The 12,314-nt window shown below is 38.3% G+C and overlaps 1 protein-coding gene across 1 annotated transcript in view; it reads left to right on the forward strand.

Moving 5' to 3' along the window:
- Ppme1 (protein phosphatase methylesterase 1) overlaps positions 1-12,314 on the forward strand; it is a 45,924-nt gene that overhangs the window by 4,797 nt on the left and 28,813 nt on the right. The window lies entirely within an intron of this gene.

Genomic DNA, 12,314 nt, shown 5'->3' on the forward strand with positions numbered 1-12,314 from the left:
TAGTTTGTGAACATTCACAGTGTATATATGGAGGTCAGAAGACAGCTTGCAAGAGCGGGTTCTTTTCTCCCACCATGTGAGTCTGGGGATCAAACTCAGGTTGTCAGGTTTGATGGCAGCCCATTTACCTGCTGATCCACTTTCTGTCCCAAGAACAAGCTGTTAATCAATAGAGTCGTTAAAAGGTTAGATGCCACACTTAGATGTTCCAAATTAGGTGTGACTACTATCTCTAGCATATATTATCAATATAGTTTGAAGATTGACTAAGAGAATGTATAGAGAACTCCAGCCATTTCAAATTCTACCAGAAAGTCTGATCTTGCTTCCAGTCAGGTCTTTTATCTTCTGCCGTTAGCAAGCCATGTAGCTCTGGTTAGTGATCTCTTCCTCTGCCTGAGCCTCAGCCATCATGGTATCATAGGAGGAAGGTTTTGACACCAAATAGTATGGATCCAATCCTCAGTGTTACAAAAGGAGCTTTTCTGAGCCATCTTGATAATAGAAATACTATTGTTCCGGAATTTAAAACCTTGTTAGCTACATAATAGAACCTACTTGCTTCCTCCCGAGTGCAAAATTTGAGTTAGATAATTTGTAATGCTTTGATTCAAATTATATGTAGTTTTTTGAATTATAGCATTTACTTTGAGTGTGTCCTTGTCACTAGTAATGGTCACTCCAATTCTACTACACCTCCCAGCCAGCCATCTGGTTGTTTGTTGTTGTTATTGTTGTTTTCTCTTTAAAATACTGCTGAGGGCATCTTAGAAGCAGCAGTGCCTTGATTCAAGTGACTTGGTAGAATTAAACTTCAGTGTTAGCCTCTTCTACAAAATTCCTTGTCCAGAGAGTTTGTGACAAGTGACTAGGGCAGTGCCTGTGAAGTTTATAAGCATTAACAGTAATACTCTAATTAGATCTTCAAGTCTATTAGGCCTACTTATATTTTTTGCTTAAAATATACAAAATATGTTTCTTTTTTTCTTGATCTCTCAGGCTAACAGTTTTCTCCCTCCCCTCTGCCATGGTGGATTGTATTTTTCTTCATGTGGTTGTCTGCTAGTAGGAACTACACCACTGTAACTGTGTGTCGCATCTACCCTTGCAGATATAACACCCGCCTGACATAAATAACCATTGCTCTCTCTCCTCAAGAGCTTCCTTAGGGTAGGATTTTTGCCGGATTTCTTTGTGGTGCCTTTATTTATTGAGTTTGTTTGTGTGTGTACATGTGTGGGAGGGCGGAGCACAGCTCACAGGAATCCTGACTCGCCCTTTCTACCCTGTGGGTCCTGGGTTGAACTCTGGTCACCAGGCTGAGTGGAAAGCACTTTATCACCAGCCCTCTCTGATGCTTCGTTAAGTGCTGACCATTGACAGAGACCTATTTTTACCCCCATTCTAAGGATGATCTTATTTCCCCACTGTGCCTTGAAGATGACATAACCAGAGCTGTATTTCTTTCTTATGAAAGTTTGTTAAACTTTATAGAGTAATTCAATTTGTACTTTATTTCATCAGATTATAGGTACAGTAGGACTATAAATGTATAAGACTTAAAACTAGGTCGTGCCTGTTACTGGTCTCTTTATTGCAAGGATCCATTCCTGATTATCTTTTCCTCTTTAAGTCTAACCTGAAAGCAAGTCCACTCATAGAGTACTATCTATTAGCAGTTATTTCTACAGTAGCTTCATTTTATAGAGTCTTTTTCTTTTTTTCCTGTTCTTGCCCTGTTCATCTCTTTTTTTTTTTTTTTAAAGATTTATTTATTATATGTAAGTACACTGTAGCTGTCTTCAGACACTCCAGAAGAGGGCGCCAGATCTCGTTGCGGATGGTTGTGAGCCACCATGTGGTTGCTGGGATTTGAACTCTGGACCTTCGGAAGAGCAGTTGGGTGCTCTTACCCACTGAGCCATCTCACCAGCCCCCGCCCTGTTCATCTCTTATTCTCTGTCTGAAATCTGTTTTGTAAGGAGGTGCCACCTACACACTGGTGACTTTGCCAGGTTTAGGGACTAGATCAAACATTATACTTTTAAATAGAAGCCCCAAAAGCTCTCCATAATTATGTCTCAAGCAGTGACATTCAAATTTCATTTATTGGTTGTTGATGAGTATTGCACTCAGGTAGCAAACATGCCCCTATGTTCTGCACTGAAGGCGCTCTGCGTGGGCCAGCGCTACGTTTACTTTGTACTCCTTTTCCCTCACTTTATACAGACCTACTCTCAGGAAGCTCTGAGGCCACTCTAGCCCATGCCTTTTCTCTCCCCTGTCACCTGAGTACCCAAACATGCTTTTTGTCATTTCCTCTCGTTAATTTTTGCATGTCACTAGTTGGTTTTTGTTTTTGTTTTCATTGTTACTATGTCAAACTTGGGTGGGATAAATTAATGCGAACTCCTAGAGTACAAAGAGTTTTCTTTTTTTCTTTCTGTAGTAGCAAGTTAAATAAATACTTTTATAAATTAGAGTGGCGAATATATAACATTCATTTCAAATGAGTCCTAAGGTTTTGCCTGAGCAGTGCAGCCTTTCCATTCTGTTCATGTTTTCGGCTGTCTTTGTGGCACCTGCCATTTATATGCAGGACCAGCAGCATTTCTATGAAGGCCTCAGAATGTCTGCTGCAGCCTTTGAGCTCTGCTGTTACAGGGTGAAGGAAGCCAGTCAGTGAGCGTACTTGTGGGCCAATAGTACTTTATTTGGAGCCACTGAGGTTTGAATGTCATGTTTTTTTTTTTTTTCCCTTTTGTTTCTTTTAAACATCTATTTGAATTGGAATCCAAAGCAGTTTCCTACCTTGATTGTGTGACTTTTCATGTCATTAAACAGTCTTTTCCTATCCTTTCCGACATTACTCTCAACTCATGGGCCATACAGAAATAGAAGGATTAGCATGGACTTGCCCACAGATATTTTTCAGCTCTATTTCAAGACTATTGGTTCAGTACTACTGTCTTGTAGAAGAATGAAGTTAGGTTTGTTGTTGTTGTTGTTTTTGTTTGTTTGTTTGGTTTGGTTTGATTTTTCGAGACAGGGTTTCTCTGTGTAGCCCTGGCTGTCCTGGAACTCACTCTGTAGACCAGGCTGGCCTTGAACTCAGAAATCTGCCTGCCTCTGCCTCCCAAGTGCTGGGATTAAAGGCGTGCGCCACCACTGCCCAGCTTGAAGATAGGTTTTTAAAAAGCAAAGTAGGATCCCTTCTTGGCTTCACTAATTAGAGTAACTTGACTTTGTTTTCTTAAGATATGTAAAACTAATCTTACTTAGTTTTAAAGGAGAAAATGGGATTCTATGTATGCAGACTCATTGTTTAAGGTATATCAAAATGTAATACAAATTTACTTATTGTATACTAATGATCCTCCTGCCTCATCCTCCTCAGTGCTGGAGTCACAGGTGCGTACCACCCCAACTGGTTCCAGGATCACAGTTTTAAATCTCATTTCTATTTAGTAAGCCTATGGACCCGCCCTCCTATTTAAATTTAGAGTGAACAGTGTTACATTGTTGAGAAAAATGGCATATTTTCATTGTTTCTGAGTGTTATTTGTTCCTCTATCAAATGTGAATTCCAATAACCTTATTACTTTGATGCAAGTAAATAAAATCCAAAGGGTGTTTATACTTAAATAAGTAAGTAAATTAATCACTATTTTGTTGTTAGGAGAATAAAGAAAATACTGTGTATATTCAAAGCACCATCAGTCATCAGATGAACTGTTAAGAAAAAAGACCTATCAATTAAATTGTGACATAGTACTTTATCACTTAGAGTTCATTTTAAATTTGGATATAAAAATTTCTCATTATTTTATATGAGCTCTGTGGGTGTGATCATATTTCACTTATGCTTGCATGCAGAAAGGGAAAGGGGAGCAAAATAAAATGCAGTGCTTCTGACACGTTTTCATATTTAGTCTTCACTCTTGTGAGTCATTCTCACCAATAGAGTTCTCTGTGCCTGCCTCACAGGAACATTGGCCATGGAGTGTTTCTTAAAACCAAACAGCAGCCCACATACCAGCATCATGCTTATGTAAAACCATCTTACCTTTGACATCTGCTGCTGACCTCACTGTACATCCAGCCCTCAAACCGCTCACTTCTCGGGGCTTGAAGAGCACTTCATATCAGCCTCCAAGATTTTCTCCAAACCTGTCAACACCTGTCTTGAAATTTCTGATTCTGGTTTTGTTTTCACTCTCAAACAAGTAGTCACAGTTAAGTTAGAACTGTTTCTTGGCCACCTGCTTTGTTAAAACATTGGTACCTTAAATATGAAAAGAAATGCGTGAGAACTGATGGAATATGGTAAAGAAGTTCCTGTTGCATTCCTTTACACCACTTATAGTGAAGTGACTCCACCTGTATGCCACCTCAGTTCCTCCTCAGAATGGTAGCTGAGGCTAGACTTGTACAGTGTAAGAAAACAGTCAAGGTTATGTCAGTAATGTGTTAGGTAGTGAGCCCACATAGGTAATTCTAGTTCATTGTAAATGTTTTATCCTGTCCAATTTTGGTAAAAGACGTTAGTGGCTATGTTGTCCTCATGCTGAGTGAGTAGTGGAACAAAACAAAGTATAGGCATTTCCTCCTAAATTAAAGTGGAGTTCTTGATTATCAAAGGTATAAAATCACAGCTTTTCTTGCAGTGCAACAGCAGTTCTCATTTGTACATTTTAAGCAAAGCATATTTTTATGTTGTCTGACTCAGCAGCTTATGTGAAATGGTTTTTCAGTGGAGTACAGTTTGACTTGCTCTGAGCCACATTATTTGAGCACTCCTGCTCCATGTCCCCTTATATAAACCACCGTTATTTCCTCTTTGGACTCCACAGTGTCTGATACCTAGATAATTTAATATTTTCACCACCAACAAAAAAATTAAGACTAGGATTTAGGATTTTCACATGTACAGTATCTCAGTATTTATCATGAATTCTGTTAAAGTGCCTCCTGTGTTCTCTGTCTGGGAGTAGCACCAGAGAAACTGGGGACTCAGCTCCCCATCTTGGTCCCATCATCATCATTTCAGTTACAAACCTCTACTCCTGCCTGTTGTTACCTTTCCTTCCCTACAGCTGGGCGAGCTTCTCCTCACATTGTCCTAAGGATTTCTGGGGTTTAAAATTGCCAGCTTTGATGGTTTCAAAAGTAAAGAACCAATTATTTTGAGGACAGAGTGGAGAACTGATAAGAAAGTGACCCGAGAACTCCAGCTCAAGTGCTCTCTGCAGTTTTAGATAAGGTGTTTGACTTCTCTGTATTGTAGTTTTGTTAGTTTTAAAACCCAGAGAGCTGTTGCAGAAATTAATGTGTGTTTATCTTTGTAATCCCTTCAACCTGCCAAAACCTCACTCAATTGTAGTAAAGTAATTTAGAAAAAAAGAACAAAATCAGAAGTCAGGAAAGATAGGATGCCAACAAGATTCAGGAAGGTAGCCGGGCGTGGTGGCGCACGCCTTTAATCCCAGCACTCGGGAGGCAGAGGCAGGCGGATTTCTGAGTTCGAGGCCAGCCTGGGCTACAGAGTGAGTTCCAGGACAGCCACGACTACGCAGAGAAACCCTGTCTTGAAAAACCAAAAAAAAAAAAAAAAAAGATTCAGGAAGGTAGAAAACAAATGGAAGAATATTAAGCTGTTTAGCAGAGAAAAACTGAAGACTATTTGTAGGCAAATGAAAGTACAAGCTGATCTGTATTGTAGCCCTTATATAAAGCGAGGACTCAGAGGTCCCTAAGGAATGTGAATGTTCTTTTCTTTCTTTTGCCCCAACCCCAGGAGTTTTATACTCTAGCTCTTATATGTAAGCCTTCTCTATTTTGTGTTAATTTTTGTGTGTGATATAAGGAATGGGTTCAGCTTGGTTCTTTTGCAAATGGATAACAGATTATACTAACATTTTGGAGTGTGGGGGTCCTTAATGCATTATCTTGACATCCTAAACAAACAAACAAACAAACAAACTTCATCTGACCATAACAAATAGGTTGTTTTTGAGTTTTCACATTTTATGTCATTGATGTATTCAGTGATGTCTATCTATCTGTCTGAGAGCTACCACACCATATTTTGAGTGTTGTAGCTTTGTAGTAAGTTTAAATCAGGAAGCTTCCAGCCTTGTACTTTATATAAAAATTATCTGGAGTTTTCTGGATCCCATCCATTTCCATGTGAGTTTTGGGACCAGCTAGTCTGTTTCTGCTGAGGAGTGGGCGATGATCTTCATAGACATTCCTTTAACTCTGTAGATTAATTTGCAGTCGTCCCTCTTAATACTAGATCTTCATATCTGTGGATACAGGTGTTTCTCCTTTTATCTGCTAGAGATAACAAACAAACAAAGATAGATTACATATAGATTATATAGATTTTTATGTACAAGCATTATATTTCTTTAGTTACATAGTCTAAGTATTTGTGTATATATCTGAGGTATGTTTGCCTACATGTTCATGTGTGTGTGTGTGTCTGTGTGTGTTTAGAAGCCACAAGATAATGAGATAATGTTGAATGTCTTCAATCATTCTTCACTTTTTTTTAAAAAAGGATTTATTACTTTATGTGTGCAAATGTTTTGTCCTTATGTATGTAATGCATATAATGTATGTATGTATGTATGTATGTATGTATGCATGTAAACTATATGCTTGCCTGGTGCCTAAAGTGGTCAGAAGAAAGAGTTGGACCCCCAGTAGAGTTAGAGACGGTTCTAAGTCACTATATAAATGCTAGGAATCTAATCTGGGTCCTTCACCAAGAGAAACAACTGCTCTTAAAAGCTGTACCATCTCTCCAGCCTTCTATCTTATTTTTGAGATATGGTCTCTCAGTGAATCTGGAACTCACTGCTTTGGCAAGGCTAGCTTGTCAGTAAGCTCTAGACATCCATCTGTCTCCACCTCAGCACTAGGGTTACAAATGCACACCATTGTGCCTGACTTAATCTTGGGAGCTGGATCTATACGCATTTCTTCATGCTTGCATGGCAAGCATTTTACTACCTGAACTATCTTCTCAGCCAGCCTAAGTATTGTGTAATTTTAACTTTTTAAAGAATTGAAAAAATGCCGGGCAGTGGTGGCGCACGCCTTTAATCACAGCACTTGTGAGGCAGAGGCAGGAGGATTTCTGAGTTCGAGGTCAGCCTGGGCTACAGAGTGAGTTCCAGGACAGCCAGAGAAACCCTGTCTCGAAAAACCAAAAACCAAAATAAAACAAAACAAAACAAAAACAAAGAATTGAAAAAAATGTATATTCACTATTGTTATTAAAGGTAGGGCATGCATGCCATCCTGTGCATCTGGAGGCCAGAGGACAACTTTGTGGAGTCAGATTTTTCCTTCCACCTTTCCATGGGGTTCTGGAAATTGAACTTTAGTCAGATTTTTGAAATAAGTTCTTTTACCCACTAAGACATCCCACCTACACCCCCCCACACACACACCTCCAACTCCTAGTATTCTTAATAGTGGTACTTTGATAGAATTGTTCTGTTAATTTTACTTTTAGTGTGTTTTTAAAAAAACTTTAACTATAGAAATATAACTCATGTTGGTCTTTTCTTCTACAGTGTACTAAAGTTGATCTTAACTTTTTTTAGTGAATTATTTAGGGTTTTGCCATAGTGTTAAGTGAGTAGAAAAGTCCTCGTTAATTTATTATTTGTTCTAAAATTGTACAAAGAGTTTAGGAAACAGTGCCAGGTAGAGTAATAGTGTCCATAATAATGAAGATTACAACTCTGAAACCTGTGACTGTATCTTTTACATGGCAGAGGAAAATTAGTATTGCTAATTAGTTGACCTCAAAAAAACCCAAAAACCAAAAAACCTATCCTGAATTATCTAGATAGCCCGTCAGAACTTAGAGACATCTTTTAAAGAGGAGGAAGGCAGAATGGATTAAAGCTAGAAGAGATTGGAACTTTTTGCATTGCTTGCTGGCTTTGAAAATAGAGCAAGGACCTATAAATTCTAGGCAGCTGCCAGACAATGGAAGTGATGTTTCACATCCTGGACACCAGAAAAACTCACTACTACTAATTTAATTATTGCTTGGAGGCCTTTTCACTAGACATAACTAGCAGTAATTGAGACAAAAGGGATCATGAGCCACTCATATCTCTGCTTTGAAATTAAGATTTAAGATTGTTATTTTGAAATTATATAATTATCTCTCTTCTTTTGCAGTGATAATCTTGGACATTAATCCAATTATCTAATTGCTTTATCTAAATATATGTGTATGTAATGTTCAGTGTTACAAACTTAAAACCATTAAAATCACCAGCAATATTAACATATATTGTCTAGAATATCTTTCTAGGTTTTTTTTCTTAAAGTATGCCATACCAGAAATTTACCATAAAATAACTATGTTTGAAGTTATTTGGAATATTTTCTAATCTACCATTAATTTGATCCTTATTTTTAGAGGAGGCATTTGATTTTTATAAACTAATGTTTGCAAAACAAAAATTGAGTGCAGGGTATGGTGCTGCATGCCTGTCGTCCTAGCACTTGGGAGACTGGTAGGAGAATTACAGAGTGAGACACTGTCTCAAAAAATAATATTAAAAATAAATGACAAAATTTGAAAACTGTAAGCTACTTTCATTGATAAAATATACACGGGAAAGTTCTAAACAATACTGCAAACCTTATTTCACAACCCAAGATCATGATCAAATTGATGTCATTCTGAGTATGCAAATCCATACATAAATAGAATTAAAAACAAAAGTCACATGAATATCTCAACTGTTACAAAATGGGCTTTCAGTAAAGTTCAGCATCCCTTCATGATGAAAAGTTCTGAAGAAACTAGGAATAGAAGGACCATACTTCAACCTAGTAGAGGCTATTTATGCAGACTGCTAGTCTGTTTTACAACAAAGTATTTCTTTTTAAGTCAGGAACAGGACAAGGTTGTCAGGTTTCTCTACTCTTATGTCTTTTAATACTTCAATTCCTAGTGGAGCAATCAGGTAAGGAAAAAAAATCAGAAGATACAAATAGAAAAGAAGTCAGGTTATCCTCCTGTTATCCTCCTCTTTGCAGACAATATGATTTGTGTATTTGAAGACTTAACCACAAAGCTCAAATCACTTTCAGCAAAGTCGTAGAGCACAGAGGTCAGTGGAAGCAGTAGGTCCTCTAAGATCCATGGTCTCACTAGCCCAGGTTGTCGGCTAGCTTCCAGTACCAAATATGACTTCCCTCTATCAAATATGACTTCCCTCCAGTTGAACAGGCCTTAAGTTCAATTAGAGAGCTGCTGGTTACCACCAAGATAAAGAGTACCACCATTGTACCCTTAGGGATATCTTGCCATTCTGGTCATTGTTGTGGCTCATGTGTCACAAATGGGTACAACTAATGGTTGCTTCCCTCTCTTGGAAGATTGCATGGCACCATGTAGTTCTGTGTGAGCTAGTCCTCAAGGGAGACTTTCAGGTCAGATCCAGCTCAAACTTAATGTCCAAAGTATATGTATGGTACCTTTCAGCAACAGGGACTTAACTCTGTCTTCTGAGAGACAGCCAAGGACAACGGCAATAGCTTCTATTGCTTTGGCAGTCTCTGGGACTTCCCTGACCAACAACTCAAAAAGAGACTTCAGATCTGGGATTAGTTTTTATTAGATAATCTATGGTTCTTGTAGGGAACACTGTCAGCCCAAATGGGAAAACTTCATTCAAATTATAATATGTATTTGACTCATTATGGCCTTTTTAGACATCCTTACTGTTATTTTATTACCCCCTCCTCATTCTTTCCTTTTCTTCCTTCAAATCATTTCTATCTTGCTATCTCTAGTGTGTCCTCCCATGGCTTCTTTTTACTTCCCTGGTTTCTATTGCTGTTCTATGTGGCATACCCACATCTGAAGAATTGGAGCTAAGAGCCTCAGATGAGAAAGACCATGCCACAGTTCTCTTTCTGGGTGTTGGTTACCTCATTCTATATATTTTTTAGTTCCATCCACTTACCTGCAAATTTCATTATTTCCATTATTTCATTTTTTTATTTATGGCTGAATAGTATTCCACTACGTATATGTATGTACGCACACCCCCCCCCCCCACACACACACACATTTTCAGTATCCATTTGTCAGTTAAAGGGCAAAGCTTCCATTTCCTAGCTATTATGAATAGAACAGCAATGACGATGTTTGGTCCTTAGCATATGCCAATGATTCATAGCTGGGTTATATGGTAAATTTATTTTTATCTTTTTTAGTGTTCTCCTTACTGATTTCTAAAATAGCTTATAGATGTTCAGTAACCCCAGCATCTGTGGGAAGATTGTTCTGTGCCCCCCCCCCCGAATTACCATTATTCCTGTTTGAACCAGATCTTGTTGGTTTGTGGACTGAGTTGATCCTAATCCTTACTCGTGTACTACAGGCTTCATTACTATAGTTGTATAGTGTTGCATTTTCTTTTACTGGAAACCTTTCTAGGTTCAAGTAAGGGGATTGTGTTTATTAGCCTCCAAGCCATTTAATAGCAGTAGTAATGGATATATACTGAGATGCCAAGCTAAGTGCTGTATTTACATTGGCTCATTTCGTTGTGTCAACACAACAATCATTTCGTTGTGTTAATTATTGATGTGTCAGGCTCTGTGAATACATGGGGAATGTTCTTCCTCTCAGTGTTCTCACAGTAGTGCCAAGTTAGGTGAACTAAAATATAGAACTAAAATATTTTTAGAAAACATAAATAGAGCAAGCTAGTCTGAGAGTAATGAGTAGTGAGAGGGCTACTTTAATCTTCATACCAGCCTGGATAAAATTGACAGTGCAACCCCGTCAGACATGGAGAGGCTCGGTTTGTAGAAATTAAATACTGTGTTTAAAGTCACACAAAAAACACAGAATTGGGTTATAAAAATAAACTTATTAGGTAGAAAATTACTGGCGGTTTAACAACTATTTTTTAAAAATATGTTGCCTTGTGATTTTCTTTTTCTCTTCCCTCTATAAATAGTTGTTTGGGGTCAAAGTTCAGGTGTATGGCTCTTAATTCAGTTGCAAATGGGTTTCTAAGCGGAGCTGTCTTGGACCTGCATGTGTGGTCTGGTGTGTGTGTGCATGTGCTCGAAAACCGCAGTGTCCACAGCCCTTGTTAGAGTCTAAGCCTGGTCTGTGATCACAGTGAAGGCTCCGTGAGTTAGGCAGAAGCCAGATTTGATTTGTTCCTCTCTGCCAAAGGCATAGTAGGAAATAGAAACTGTATATCCATTTTGTTGGGCTTAAAATGAATTTTATTTTGACATGAAGTGATTTTGTATGCACTGACCTATCAAAGCAGTTCTTATTTTAAAGTAAGACTTAATTCACCTTTAGAATTGATTCCAATTCTGTCTGACATTCCTCAGATGGTAAACACCCCTGAGTTTTGTTGATTACCTTTTCAAAGGTCAATGCTTTCATCTTAAGTCCATTGCCCATCAAGGTTGTTATAAAAGTATCTTCACTACCGTGCACACAGCTCTGTGCACACAGCTCTTCAGATGCATCCCTAAGAGCTCTAGACACTGCGCTCATGATTGCCTTCTGAGAAGACAGGCTTCGGCTGATTAGGAAATGAAAAGGAACACGAAAAAGTTTGAGATTGATGTGAAAAAATAATATTGACTAAGGATAATTACAATAAGAGTAAACTAAGGACAGGCAGTGGTGGCGCACGCCTTTAATCCCAGCGCTTGGGAGGCAGAGGCAGCCGGATTTCTGAGTTCGAGGCCAGCCTGGTCTACAAAGTGAGTGCCAGGACAGCCAGGGCTACACAGAGAAACCCTGTCTCGAAAAAAAAAAAAAAAAAAAAAAAAAAAAGTGAGTTCCAGGACAGCCAGGGCTACACAGAGAAACCCGGTCTAAAAAAAAAACAAAAACAACAACAACAAAAAAGAGTAAACTAAGAAGAGTGAGCATATGTACCAGGGTCAGTGAAAAAAAGTAGGTTTTATAATGTGTATAGATAATCAGAATTTATCCATAATGAAAATACATTAATTACTTCATTGTATAAATTTTGTTTAGTTTGTTTTTTTGAGATAAGGTCTTGCTATGTAGCTCTCTGGCTGTCCTGGAACTGTACACCTCTGAACAGCAGGCTGGCCTTGAACTCAGAGATCCATCTGCCTTTTCCTCCAAAGTTTTGGGATTAAAGGCATGCACTACCATGCCTGTCAATTGTATAAAATCTTAACGTTAACTCTTAAATCTTTTTGGACCTGTTTAAATACTGTATATGGTGCTTTGTGAACTCATTGTGTCTTTATGAGAA

Source organism: Mus caroli, unplaced genomic scaffold (genome assembly GCF_978045245.1).
Source record: "Mus caroli unplaced genomic scaffold, Mus_caroli_1 scaffold_8, whole genome shotgun sequence".
NCBI lineage: Eukaryota > Metazoa > Chordata > Mammalia > Rodentia > Muridae > Mus > Mus caroli.